Raw genomic sequence first — 15,146 nt, forward strand, 5'->3', positions numbered from 1 at the left:
AACATAGCACTGTCCACACCAGCACTTCTGCTGGTGAAATTTGTTGTCAGTGATTTTTCACATCCCTGACTTAAAGTTTTATCAACAAAAGTAGTTGTGTAGACATAGCCTAAATTAACTATCAACAAGTTCCAATTGTCTAGTCCTAAAATACAGAGGATTTCAGAACCTACACACAACCTTCTAATACTTTTGAAATATTTGCCATTCTGATTGACAATTTTGTTAGATGTCATGAAAAGGAGGAGACTACTAGATGAATTTGATCAAATCACAGTTCAGAAACAATTGTTACTATGACAGACGAAATATAGCGACTTTGTTCTGCCACAGTATTATTCTAAGCAAATCACTGTGAGATGTCAGTGCCCTATCTTGGAACACTCCTTCCATACTCTAGAAAAGTCGTTTATTTAACTTTCAGACCTACATGGTTGTCCCTTAGAATGTGCAGGGACTACATGGTTTCCATGTAGATTATGGATTTTCACACCTTCCTACAGATCTGCCCCTAACCTACAGAGAAATCTCATTCAAATGACTGCAGTCTCAGGATGCAGGAGAAGGGGAAGGGCAGCCAGTAATAGCCCCTCCACATGCTGAGGGACAAGCTGGTCCTCAAAATATGGGGAGGCTAGTGCTTCTTCTCTCTCCCCTGCTGAAAGGCTAGAGAACTTGTGTCCCTAATGCTGGCTGGGGAGCAGATGCAGCTCTGCAACTCCTGCTGTAGCTCCCAACACTGCTAACTCAGGCCTGGGAGGCCCACCAAGGAGGTGTTTTGAAAAGCTTCATTAAACTCTCCCCAACAGCTGTCTGAAGATGAGGATTTGTGCTGGTTTCTTTGGAGTGGGGGGTGTTTTGGAATGACATGATAATGCAAGCAGAGCAGGAAGGAACGGGGAGACAAAATTAAAAACATTTCTCTGCCCTCTCCTCCCTAGCACAGTTTCCCCCACTGGGTACATATATATTTATGCAAATTTATTTACATTAATTAAAAGGTAGGTACACTTATGTAGATTTATTCAAATCTGACCTACTTTTTTTGCTCAAGGATGTTGGCTGGGATGTTTACACGTCCCCTCCTTTTCCCCCCCGCGAAGAAAAAGTGTGAGTATTTTTTTACTGTAGTCATTCCTTGATTATTTGAAATAAAGTAGAAAACTTATTTAAATACTGATTAAAATTAGTCTTGCACTGGATGAGAGGCATGGTGGGTGTCTATCATCATAGGAAGCCCAGGGTACCCATTACCAATGTTTGAAGATATAAAAGAAGACTGTTATCCCTTGGAGAAAGAGAGTGCACAAGACTAAATGTATTTGAAAAGATGTATAGGAGGAAGTAAGGAAGGAAAAGCAATGAAATACTTCCAACCATTTTTAGTAAATGACAACTGTTAAAAGAAAATGTAATATACACCCACTGTTTTGGGAAGCTTAGACATGTAGCCATTTTAAACGTTTTATTCTCAATATTCTCCTCACTTGCCATCTCATAGTGCAGAACAATTAGCCAAAATTCTCATTATAAGTTAAGTGGAGACCAGATTCAGAGTTAAAAAGGAAGTATAAAAGAATCTAGACATAGTGGATTGATTAAAGTAAAAATGATTTAAATAATTGATTTTAATCATGATTTAAATCAACAATCAGGAAACCTTGGTTTAAATAATCAAGTTTAGTCTTACTTTGCATTTGGATGTTTTAGTTATGTTCCCAGAGAAAGGGTGATTCTCATTGGTTGGTAACTTTTAAAGCATTATCTTAAACTACTTGATTTGCAATTACTTCTAGCCTTTACTCTGAATTTGGTTTTGTTTTTCTTTTTAAAACAGGAGAATAGTATGTATTTATACACGTTTAAAGCAATTTTACAGTTTACGCACACTTAATTCTTACATTTTAATTCTGTTAGAAAGTAATGCATGATGTATTTTTATTTACTAGATTAATAATCTGTGTCAATCTTTATTTGGATGAAACTGGACTTCAGTATGCAAAAAACAGACTTAAAAATATAATTAAACTACCTTAAATGTGCTGGATACATGAGAATGGTAAATGTCTTACATTATACTTTCCTTTCTGCTAGCTGACTCTCCCACAATTCTGATATACGTGGGCTATTCCCCTCCTGTCTGTAGTTTCTGGAGACAGTTCAAAGCTGTAGCACAGCCTGTGCTACCCACACACTCTTCTCCAGCCTGCTGCCACATGATTCATTCCAAAGCTGTGTACAAACTCATACAATATGATTAGTAACAACAGCTTCAATGCCAACTCATAAATTATGTACTATAAGCTATGGCCTACAAGCATAACTACCAAAATTAAATACTGTCCCTTGGCTAGGAAGGCATCCAGGCAGGGCCGGCTTTAGAAACTGCGGGGCCCGACTCAAATACCCAGCAGTGGTCCAGGTCTTTGGTGGCACTTTGGTGGCGTGGGTCCCTCACTCACTCCGGAACCCCCTGCTGCCGAAATGCCGCTGAAGACCAGGAGTGAGTGAAGGACCCCCTGCCATTGAAGTGTCGCCAAAGAACCTGGACCGCCGCCGGGTATTTAAAAAAAAAATTAAAATTAAAAAAAGGCGCCTAAAGCGCAGGGCCTGATTGTGGGGAATCAGCCTAAAGGGAGAGCAGAATTATGGGAGACACTGCTGGCAGAGAGGAAATGATCAGGTAAAAAACTTACCATTCTGCAGCTCAGCATCTCCCACAATTCTGATATGTATGGGAAGTAGCAAGTAGTGAACAGACAAGAGGAATAAGAAAAACAGAATGAGATAGGGAAGACTTCCTGGAGTTAATTGCCCAAAATGACCACTACTTGCAGCACCTTTCTGCCAAAGGAGGCCTCTGCAGAGGACAGAAAGTCCACTTTATAGCATCTAATAAATGCTCTATATGGAGAAGAGGTAAGCGGGGTGCAGGAGCAGGGGGAGGGGAACACTCTGACATTAGCCTCCCCCTTTTCCCCCCTGCACAGCAAGCAGGAGTCTCTGGGAGCAGCTCCAAGGCAAAGGGCAGGAGTAGCACATGGCAGTGGGGGGTGGGACAGCTGAACTGCACGGCAACTGATAGCCTGCTGGGCAGCTGCTGCACAGTGAACTTAGAGGAGTGAGGAGCTGACAGCGGAACTGCTGTTCCAAGCCCCCACCAGCTAGCTCCAATGGGCTGTTCTTCCTGCAAGCAGTGGACAAAGCAGGCAGCTGCCAAACAACGTTAGAAAGGAGCACTGCACAACTTTAAACAAGCATATTCCCTAACTGATCAGCAACGTAATAACGAAACAACATTAACCGGGATGACTTTAAGTAAGGAGTTATTGTACCTAGCCATATTTAAAATGTGATATCACTAGAAAGCCACAGGAGGGAGAAAAATCACTTACAAACCTTCTTAAAAGAAATTTGGGTGCCTAACCCTGCAAATATCACTGAAGACAATAAGAACTATACATGAATAAGGTTTTGCAGAATCTGGGCTGTTCTGGTTGTTTGAAATACTAGCTGTACATATCTATATCTTTATTTGATGTATAATATGAATTATTCATGGCTCAAAAGACTGCTAACGTGATATACATAGCCTTTCAGTTCTACATCACCATTTCAGGTTTTGCCCAGCTGTTTTAGTTCTATGTTGTAACCAATGTTGCAACAACTGGGTAAAGCAAGTAAAACTTGTTTGAAGAATATTACCCTTCTCCAGCAACCAACTCACTTTTAAGTGGACTAGTCCAATAGTCCAATTAGTTTTAAAGAATTCAGAGGTACCAAAACATTTAAATAGTGCTTGAAAACTATGCTTCAGGACCTCATGAGAATTTACACAAAGAATAGCCAAATAGAATTGAAAGTACATTTAAAATGGCAATGGAGAATCAATGAGAAAACTGCAAGCTTTTCACTTGCATCAACAAATGGAATGATTTTCACAACACTCATACTTCCAGTTGTGTCAGTTTCATCACTGAGTAAAAGCAGCATCACTCTTTAAAGAGATACCAACTCCCTGCCTCTTCGCAATTGGAGAGGTACTTCTGGAATGTATGTCCAGCAAGAGTCCAATTAATACTCAATATGCTGATGCCCCTCATTCTGCCTGTTTTACTGCACCGCACCAAGCAAATGGAAAAGTGACCTAACCTGCAGATTCTCAGTGTGGGGGAAATCACTAGCAAGCACACAGCCAGCAGAATGACTCCTTCTCTCTCCCCTTTCCCAGAACAGGAGTTGGGGCTAGGGAGGTTCTATGTCCAGCTAATCCCTGACAGTTGTAACTCTGAGGCTGTTACAAATGGGCATAATTTGCAGCTGCCCTGAGGCTGCTCTATATTGAGTCTTGGAACTGGCATGATGACTCCAAGATTGAAGATTAGAGCATAAAGTCACATGTTTCTTACCACCACCCTTCTATCAAGAACAGAAGGGCTGTCACAATAATCTAGACCACGATGTATAATGGACCTGGTGCTGTTTAGCCTACCTTTCCAAATAAGCTGTGTGTTATATACTATGTACTATAAAAACATGCAACACCTACAGATCCTTTCATCCAAGAAATGTAGAGCAGTAAAAAAATACCATCTTCTCTGTCATGCTACAGTGTAATCTGGTACAGTAAGCAGTTTCACTTGTTTGTACCAGGAAGATACTGGCTTTTCATTATACTGTATGACATTCACTAAGATGAGTGCTAGTTCTGCATGAGAGTCAGACTGTTAGCCAAGTCATAGCTGTAAGATAGACTGTCGAACAACAACTAAATGGAAACAAGGACATAGAAACAAAAGATAAGTGAAAGCAAAAAAAGCAGAAGAGCCAGAATGTTAAGCATGCAATAGAGACTACTGCTACATTACTGCAGCAGCTTCAAAGGCAAATGAATTCATACTTAGCAGAATGAGTTAACATTTCAATTAAGTCAGATGGATCAGTTTCCTAAAAGATTCATTCTAAACTCTGCCACAAACTGTGAGGGATTGTGAAATAGTCCCCTTCACAAACTTCAAGCGACAGTAGTGGAAGGAACCATTATGAACATCTAGTTAAAATAATTTGTGACTTATTTCTATTCTGAATTTGTCTAGCTTCAACTTCCAGCCATTGGAATTTGTTCTGCCTCCCTCATGCCTATAGACAGATCTAGAGGAAGGATAATTCAGGGGTAGACAAAGAATGGTCCAACAATAAAGGTGCTGCCTCAAACTCAGGAGACCCAGGTTTAAATCCCTGCTCTACAACAGACTTCCCATCTGACCTTGGGCAAGTAACCTGAAAATCCCATTAGATGTTTATGTGCATCTTTATTCATTTAAGTACCTCAAAAAAATATCTGGCCCTCAGTCTCATTACCTCAGTTCTCCATCTGTAAAATGGGGTCAGCAGTATGTTCCTACCTCATAGGGGTGTTCTAAAAATAAATGCATTTAAGGTTGTGAAGCACACAAATATTATAGTGTAAGTATCTAAGAGATACACCAATACTTTTTTTATTGCCACCAACTGGGGAAGTAGTGAAGAGCTTAAGTTAAGAAAGTGGTATACTAATGGTTAAGTTATTATAAGGGGTTTATTTGATAAATGCAGTAACCCAACTGCACAAGAAGGATATATCTTACAAAGTATTTCTGGGGACAGGAAGATACAGGAGAAGATATTTCGGAACTTTGAACAGATTTACAAAAATCAAATGAGAATTATTCTTATTTAATGTAGAGTGTGGCTGAAGGTTTTTGTTTTTTTCCTTTTAAATCACTACTTGATGTCTTCAGAAGGACATCACTGTAAATATTAAGATATGTATTTATCTATATTTTGTAAGATTTTATACTGTTACTCATCACTGTAGTATAAGAATTTCTTCCATGTAAATATCATAGCAATAACCAAATCTCTAGTGGACTTCATGGAGTATCTGGAATTCCTTTTGGGATAAGAATCTCTAAATGGGGCAGGGTTTTTTGTTTTAATCTTCTCTTTTTATATTTTTCAGGGTCTTACTGGGTCTGAGAGTCAGTGTTGCAATAATCATTTTTATGGTGGAAAGGCCTTTTTCACAGGGGAGGGTTTTGAAGCATTTCCTAAAGATGCTTAGACTCTGAATTTGTCTGATCAACTCTACCTTTGTTCCACAACTGGATTCCCCTTGATCACAAATACTTTGTCCCCAACTCTCATGAACTTGATCTGGGGCTTTATGATCTGTAATGTCCCAAAGGAGCACAGCTTGCACAGTGGCTCATAAATAGGAATTCTGTTTTTAACGCACCTGGAGCTTGATCCACTGATTGCTTTGAAAATTAGGAGTAAAACCTTGAACTGACATTGGAGACTGACTATGAATCAGTGAACATAAGCATCACGTGGTGACAGAAGCCTAGACCATGGAGAAGAAGGGTGGCTACATCGTGTATCAGCTATAGTCTGTGCGTCACATACACTCAGGTTCAGATGCAAAAAATTACAATAATCCAGCCTAGATGTCACAAATATATGGATCACTGTGGCCATGTCACTGTCTGGAAAGAATGGACAAAGTTTCCTGGCAAGCTGGAGGTAAAAGAAAGAACTTTTGATACCAATACTACCTAGTCATAAAAATTTAGAAAGGAGTCAAACAGGAACCCTTAGCATTCACACCACTTTGATGAATAGGGGCTGCATGTCTTCAATGGAAGGTGAAGATAACTTTTTTCCCTTTCCAGACAGCATCACTTCAGTCTTGCCTGGGTTCAGCTTGAGCCAGCTGCTCATCATCCAAGAGCTGCGGGTTTTCTAATATTTTAGTAGTGGTGGTGATAGCAATAGTTTAGAATAAGATCCCTAAATTTCTACAAACTGATGTCTGGAAGGGACTTTAAGAGGTCACTGTGACATTACACCCCATATTTTTCATGGTAATATTATTGTGATATGAGTATGGAATAATTATGATGTATTTTGTGCAAGATAAGGAATCTGAGATTATGAAAAAGGTTACAGTTTACTGAATATGATTATCTTACTTGTATGCATGCATCATTTTGGTATCTGAAGTTAGGAATATTGTCTATACATCTATTACAAATGTGTTTACACCTGGGGAATGCCCACTAGGCAAAAGACTGTCAGTGTAGATGGCTGGCTGGAAAGGGCCCATTCAAGTCAATAGACTATTAGGGAAAACAATAGGTCTTAGAAGAAGCTAATTTCCCACCGTGGAGCCTTCCTGAGGATGATACAAACAACCTCCGAGTCATGGCTTCTATGACACTACAGGGGCATGTGACCAGATCACCTGTACAACTCCATCCTGGAATGCCAGTGTTTTTACACTGAAAGGCGTGGGAACCAAGCTTGGAGACAAAGGGTTCCCATCATATGCAAAAGCTATTTAAGGGGAGTGACATCATCGTGGTTCTTCACTCAGTCTCCGTCCCAAAGAGACTCTTGGAAACACTTGAGGAACAAGGACTGAACTGGGGGGAAGTGCTGGACCCAAACAGGGAATTTTAGCCTGTGAAAGGAACACCTTGGGTTTTTAAGATGTAAGCAAGTGCAGCTTTCCCCTTAAGAGCCTGCAGCCTGCTTGAACCAACAATTAGGGTGAGAATTTGCTACTCAGATCCAATCTCTTTAGTATATTAAGCCTAGATTACATTTTTGTTTATTTGCTAGGTAATCTGCTTTGATCTGTTTGCTATTGCTTATAATCACTTAAAATCTATCTTTTCCAGCTAATAATATTTTTTGCTTTACTACAAACCAGAGTGTGGGAGTCATAACTTGGGGCAAAAAGCTGTTGTATATTTCCTTTCCACACTGAGAGAGGGGGTGAATTTCACAAGCTTATGCTGTACAGATCTCTGTGCAGCGCAAGACATTGTAATTTTGGGTTTACACTCCAGAGAGGGGCGTGCTCTTGAGCAGGTGGGCTGTTCCTTAGCTGTGGCCCCCCATGCAGAGCTGGTCACAGCAGCCTGTTAAGTACTGCAGCTGGGTGTGTCCCTACCTGTGTTTATGCTGGTGCAAGAGAAAGTTTGGAGAGCTTGACAATTTATCACAGCAGCACAGGGTGAGTCAGAGCCCAGGTTGGTGGACTGGGGGGCTCAGTGACACCCCAGGGCAACCAGCCACAGTCACCTAGTCCATTCATCCCCCCATCTCACCGCTTGGGCAGGATTAAGCATACCTAGTCCTCCCCATTCTTAAATCCTCTAATTACAAGGATTCTACAACATCCTTCGATAACCTGTTCATGTGTTTAACTATCCATGTGATTAGAAAGTTTTCAGAATATCTAACTTAAATCTCTGTTGCTGCAAATTAAGCTACTTCTTGTCCTATGCTCGGTGAACACTGAAAACAATTGATTACCATCCTCTTTATAACAAGCTTTACATATTTGAAGACTTAAATCCCTTGCCACATTTCAGGGCAACTCTACCTGTATTTCCCCTCAGTGGTTCAGAAAGGGCACGCACTCTCACTTTCCATCTCCCCAGCCATTGCCTTTCTGGGTGGAGACTCTCCCTTTTTAGCACCGTGTTCCCAAATTGCACAGTTCCCTGCCTTCACTGTACAATTCCCAGCACAAAACAGGCTACCTAAGAACTCCTGCTTGCTGTCTCTTCAGAGATACAGAGTGACTGGCAACAGATATAAGTTACTATGCAGCACTTCCTATCCAAGCACACTTTATTCTTTAGGTAAAAAGCATAAGAGAGAAAACACACACACTAATACGCTTCAACCCTAACCTTAAATTTTGGCATGCCCAATCCTTTCAAATCCTGCCTGAAGGATTGTGACCCTCTGTGGACCAGGGGTCCTGTCCAATTGGTGGATAAAGAAGAAGGCCCTCAATCAGTTTAAAACCAGGCTATTTATCCAAAAACCCTTTCTTTGTCTGTTGGTCCCTGGAGAATCCAGTTTGAACTAGTATATGCATATCTTTCCAACAGGTGGCTTCTCTCAAGATGTTACAACCTGAGTGAGTTTACCTAATCACCCCTTGTTGTTCTACTATTTACCATTTCCATGGAAATGCCCACAGTTCCACTACAACACATACATAATTGCATTTTCATATAATTAACTCCAAAATTATTAAAATTAATTCAATAACCTGTAACTTAATTCAATAAAGTTCATTTAGGATACTGCAGGAAATTGTCAAGCTTCTCACAACCGCTCAGTCCTCTTTTCTTAAGATTAAACATGCCCAGTTTTTTTAACCTTTCCTAGATCATGTTTTCTAAATCTTTTCGTTGCTCTCCTCTGGACACTCCAATTAGTACAATCTTTCTTAAAGCATGTGTCCAAAACTGGACACAGTACCTAGCTAAAGCCACTCATTAATACCAAGAAGAGAGGAACAATTACTTCCCACACCTTGCCTAAGCTACTCATTTTAATACACCCCAGAATGACACTTGCCTTTTTTGCAACATCACTTGTTGGCTCATATTCAATTTATGATCCATTATAACCCTCTTTTCTGTAGAACTGCTGGCAAGGAAGTTTTTGCATTTGATTTTTCCTTTATAAATGCAGTACTTTACACTTGTCTATGCTGAATTTCATCTTATTGATTTCAGACCAATTCTCCAAGAACATTGTGGAGGACAGGGTTAGAATTCAAAGTGCTTTCAACATCTAGCTTGGTATTATCTGCATGTCGTATAAGTATATTCTTCTCCATTATCAAAGTCATTAATGAAAATATTGACTAGTACAGAACCTAAGAAAGATCCCTGCAGAATCCCACTTTATACATCCTCCAACTTTGACAGTCAACAATTTACTGATAGCTACTGAGTACAGTGTCATCAGCTTTGAGTAGTGTCATCAGCATAGCGTTGGCAGCTAAGCCCATTATGGCTCATCTTTGCCAGAGGTCTCACATAGATACTAAGAGAAGCAAGAATAATATAGATCCATATTGGATCTTGCAGGTGAGGGCTTTCAGAGGGGAGGATTACCTCATCACCAGTCTCCAAGTTCTGCTAGAGAAGTACAAGTGGAGCCATTGTAGTGCTGGGCCATCTATTCCTGATATGGCATGTAAGTGGGTTAGCAGTAACGTGTGGTCCATTATGGAAAAGGCTTTAGAGAGGTCCAGCAATGTAAGCACGGAGCTCTGATTGTACTGAATTGCATCTCTGAAGCATAGCGCTACTTATTGGTGGCGATGTGCCATCAAGTGATTGATGTTACGGAGTATATCTTCAAAGCCAAAGAAGGTACCTCCTACCATCTGATCTCTAATCTTTTAAATCAATATTCCAATACCTACACATTATAGATAGTACAAGGAACAAGATGTCAATTTAAATAGGCATTTCAGAAACTGGTAGCTCCTAACACCACTATAATACAATGTTTTCCTGAACTGCACAGTGCAGCAACCTGTCCATATGGGAGAAGAAACTGACAGTCATTATGTTGGATCCCATAGCCTGTAACTGTGACATATTCATTTGTAACATTCTCGATAGTTTAATTCACATGACAAAATACTAGGTTGTAAATGTCTCTTAAATTACAAGGCATTGAGAAAGCGATATTAATATGTGGTGTATAAAGCAAGGGTGGATTTATTTTAAAGTTACTGAAATTACCTTGATTTAATAGATCTCTCTTTTTAGTTAATTATTGAAATTAATTTTGATTGGTTAAAACGATTACCAACATCTCCTCAAAACTTGTTAAAGAAAAAACATGGCTTTGCTTAAAGTGTACAGTTCTTTATTTTTACATTATGATAAAACTAAGTGAATATTATTCCTCAGATTTAATAGACATTATTATATTGCTTAGCCACTTATGTAAGCAATCGCATTAAAGTTAAACAAAACCACACAACAGCATGTTCCAAAAATATTCTAGTAACTGAGTAAGACCTTTAAATTTATGCCTAAAGATTTCAATAATTATATAAATATAATAAATCATTGCCAAAATGTACACCGTATTTATAGACATAAAATATCTATCATTCTGAAGGATCACAGGGCACTTTACGAACTTTATGGCTACCTACAAGTATCCTCATCCTTACATCCTATGGAATAACATGAGTCATTCCGCAGCAATAATTAACAAGGCTGGGTTCTGAATTCCCCCACCCTTTAAAAAAGTAAAACTCAACTTTATTTGAAATTGAAAAGGAATTTTAGGTAAGCAGCATATGATTAACTCCTGTCCAATTATGTGGGTAACACCCTATTCTTGTACAGAGTTATATTAGTAAAAAAGCAGATGCTACTATGACACAGGTATCTACTACTCATGCCATTCACGATAAATTTCAGAGGTGGGCTGAATTATTCTAAGAATGCAGATTTGCTATACAAATTGTAAATAAACTTCAACCACGGAACAGGTGAGAATTCCAGACACATAGCTGCAGAAACTGTTTAAGCAGTAAATCTAATTTATCTAAAGTTGCCTCTTCTAAAGATGCACAAAATGTTTTCTTTATTTGAATGAGTTCATTGAAATATGGAAAACTGAAATAGAGAAAGCAGGGAAAATATTTGTGTTCTAAGAAATGAACAATTAATTAGCATCAGACTGCTGTGTGAACAACACAATTCTATCTAGAAAACCCAGTGTGGCTAACAAATTAGATTATCTGTTCAGTTCTTTCAGTCATTAGGCTGAAAATCAGACTCAAAAAATTCTACACAGTCCTTACAAATGCAACTCATGTACTTTTTCATTTCTAACCTTCTGAATAGTTAAGTCATCTAGTCCATTTCTCTGCCAATGTAGGGTTAGCCAATGTACTGTATTATCTAGTTATTTTTCCAATCTGGTATGAATTCCAGCACTTCTGTATAAAAACTATTCCACAGTCATTTCATTTTGTTATTTGGAAGTCTCCTGATATTAAGTATAATTGCTTTCAAACCCCGCTTTTCTATCAAATATTAGACACATTCAAATTACACACACACGCACACACACACGCAAAGACCAGTAGCCACAATATTAAATGTATCCTAAATTAATATTTCTATGTAGATTGAGTTTATTTCATAGAAGCTACCACTCACCCAGTGACTAGACGAGGGGTCGGCAACCTTTCAGAAGTGGTGTGCCAAGTCTTCATTTATTCACTTTAAGGTTTTGCGTGCCAGTAATACATTTTAATGTTTTTAGAAGGTCTCTCTATATAAATCTATATATTATATAACTAAACTATTGTTGTGCTGTAAAATAAACAATGTTTTCAAAATGTTTAAGAAGCTTCATTTAAAATTAAATAAAAAATGTTGATCTCATACCACCAACCTGCTCAGCCCGCCGCTGGTCTGAGCTTCTGTTCACCTAGGCCGGCAATGGGCTGAGTGAGGCCTGTGACCGGGACCCCAGCTGGCAAGGGTTCAGCAGCCAGAACCCCAGATCGGAAGTGGGCTGTGCGGGGCCAGCGTCCGAGATCCCAGACCGACAGTGGGCAGCCCACTGCCACTCAGGGCTTCCGTTCGCTGGCTCCTGCCAGCCAGGAAACCAGACCCACTCAGCCCGCTGTCAGTCTCGGATCCCGGCCCTGCCCACATACAGTGGGTACCTACCTTCTCCCTGGTTCTGGCCCATTCTCTTCCTCTCTCGGCACCAAGCTGAGGGTGAGAGTGCACTGAGAACAGGGCTGGGAATGAAGGGTCTAGCCTGGAGCTAGAATGAGGGAGGGGGCTCAGGGTTGGGGCAGGAGGTTTGGGTGTGGGGTATTTACCTGAGCAGCTCCTATTTGGTGCGAGGAGTGCAGGTGGGAATGTGTGTGTGGAGGAGATGTGTGTGCATGAGCTCCCGTTTGGTGCTCAGGGAGGGGTTGGGTATGTGGCGAGTGGGGGGGTCTGGGTATGTGTGGGGGGTGCAAGAGTCAAGTTAGAGGGCTGGGGGCATGTGAGGGGGTGCAGGTGTCAGGGTAGGGGGCTGAGTATGTGTGGGGGTGACAGTCAGGGCTGGGGATGTGGGGGGGTGAAGGAGTCAAGCAGAGGGCTGGGTGTGTATGAAGGGGGTACAGGGCTCAGGGCAGAGGCCTAGGGGGAGTGCGCGGCACAGGGCTCAGGGCACAGGCCTCGGGGGTGTGCGGGGCTGCGGGGCTCAGGGCAGAGGGCTGGGTCTGTGTGAGGTGGGGTTGGAGCAGGGGCCTGCAGGAGATATTCCTTTATTCCACATACCCTCTTCCCCAAAGCCCTGCTCCCGCTTCTTCTCTGCCTCCGCCAGGAGCAGCAAGCACGCTGATTATGCTCCTTCCAGACCCCCTCTCTCGCAAGGGCCATCAGCTGATTGGCCAGCAGGGAGGGAGGGACGGAGAGGCAGAGGAGGGGCAGGAACCCAGCACACTGTGGGAAGAGGCAGGGGAGCCAGCAGGACCAAGCTTCTGCCCCCTGCCCCCACACGGGGAGAGGTGGGGGGACAGGGGGAGTGGAGGGCAGAGAAGATCGGGCCAGGCCGGGCAGGATTTTTAATGGCATGTTGCTGCCTGCCGGGACTCTGGCAGGCAGCAGCATGCCATTAAAAATCAGCTTGCGTGCCGTCTTTGGCACGCATGCCATAGGTTGCCGACCTCTGGATCAGACCTTCCTTCGCTTTCATTTCAGTGGGGAAAACATGTCACTCTGAACATTTTTTAGGAAACATTCCATATGTACTTAGCATATTGGTAAATGGAGAATTTATTTTAAGTAAAATGTTTTTATTTATAAGTTACAAGAATTATAGGTTATGGTAGGTATGAACCCTCAAGAATCTACATTTTATTAACCGTTTTCACCTTCCTGCACACAGTCCCTTTCACCATCACCACACCTACTGAAAACAGTTTTCTTTCCCCCTTCTCACCTTATTCTAACTCAAAACTCATCGAAAATTAAGCAAATTTATCTAGCAGAAGTCTTGAAAACAAGCTAACTAGATTAATAATGCAAGATAGGATTAGTACATTCAAGCTGTACCTGGTTTTTGTTACTCCTCACTACTTAATGAATCTGTTTCATTTAGAATAAAGAGCAGCTGAATGGCAAGTAAACCTCCCTTCTTGGCTAAGATAAAGGGAGAAGAGGACTTCAAGTGGGAAGTATGTATCCTCCACACCTCACAGATCTCCCCTGCCTATGAAATAATCAAAAACGAAGTAGTTTAAAACAAAGCTATGTATACCACCAACATTTTAAATTTTGAAACTCCTAAAAGAAAGTTCAAGTTGAGTGCTCCTCTGTTGATTACAAAGGAAAACAGACATTTCCATTAGTTAGTCTTCACATGGAAGAAATTCATTTTCAGACATTGCTAGTTTTTTTTAAATGTGCAAAAGTCAAATTAAGTTTTTAAATACAAGATGGCACAATTCCTACATTTTGAAAAACGTCATTAATTTTCCCTCAATTTCATCCTATCACTGCTAGCTAGTCCCAAGCTATACCATGTTAAGCTTCTCTCTCATTTTTGCTTCCAATTGTTATAGTTATGAGTTGTTAAAAATTTATACAGGTCTGTCTCATCTTACGCTGGGCTTACATTCCGCGGTCAGCATGTAAAGCGAAAACCGCATATAGTCAAAATTACATTGAGTGTAATGGCAGGCGGAATCGCCTGCACTACAGGAACAGTATTTAAATTGTTATTTTTCTCTTTTTTTTGTTCTTGCCAACCACGTAAAGCTGAATTCGTGCATGCTAAATGCGTGTCAGATGCAACAAACCTGTAAACTTAAAGCTTTTATTGTCTCATTTTTACCTTTTTCTTTCTAACTGGAAAGTAACCAGATACTTAACTTGGATGTCAGAAGGACTATTCAGTCCAGCTATCCAGTTTATATACACCTCTACCCTGATATAACGTGACCCGATATAACATGAATTCGGATATAATACGGTAAAGCAGCCCTCCAGGAGGGCAGGGCTGCACGCTCCGGTGGATCAAAGCAAGTTTGATATAATGTGGTTTCACCTATAACATGGTAAGATTTTTTGGCTTCCAAGGACAGCGTTATATCGGGGTAGAGGTGTATTACAAAACCTGAAATAAACTAAGCTGTAAGATTCTAGAAGCATAGGGGGAAAGCAGAGAACATCTTGTGCAGTCTCAGACATTTTAGTTTAAAACTATTTTTGTCAAGTCATTGCACCGAAATTAAAGCATTGGCATAG

General features: G+C 40.7%; 1 protein-coding gene across 4 annotated transcripts in view; it reads right to left on the reverse strand.

Annotated features, from left to right (window-relative positions):
- UCHL3 (ubiquitin C-terminal hydrolase L3) overlaps positions 1–15,146 on the reverse strand; it is a 71,219-nt gene that overhangs the window by 53,925 nt on the left and 2,148 nt on the right. The window contains exon 1 of one of the 4 annotated variants that reach the window (XR_007774152.1): positions 2,697–2,720. The exons of 2 other annotated variants lie outside the window; for them this stretch is intronic. The gene's annotated coding sequence lies outside the window, so the exon portion shown is untranslated. Of the gene's footprint in view, positions 1–2,696; positions 2,721–13,952; positions 14,042–15,146 lie in introns of those variants that run through there. One more of the 4 variants, XM_050951796.1, reaches the window with a different exon arrangement.

Source organism: Gopherus flavomarginatus, chromosome 1, assembly GCF_025201925.1.
Source record: "Gopherus flavomarginatus isolate rGopFla2 chromosome 1, rGopFla2.mat.asm, whole genome shotgun sequence".
In the NCBI taxonomy this organism is placed as follows: domain Eukaryota; kingdom Metazoa; phylum Chordata; order Testudines; family Testudinidae; genus Gopherus; species Gopherus flavomarginatus.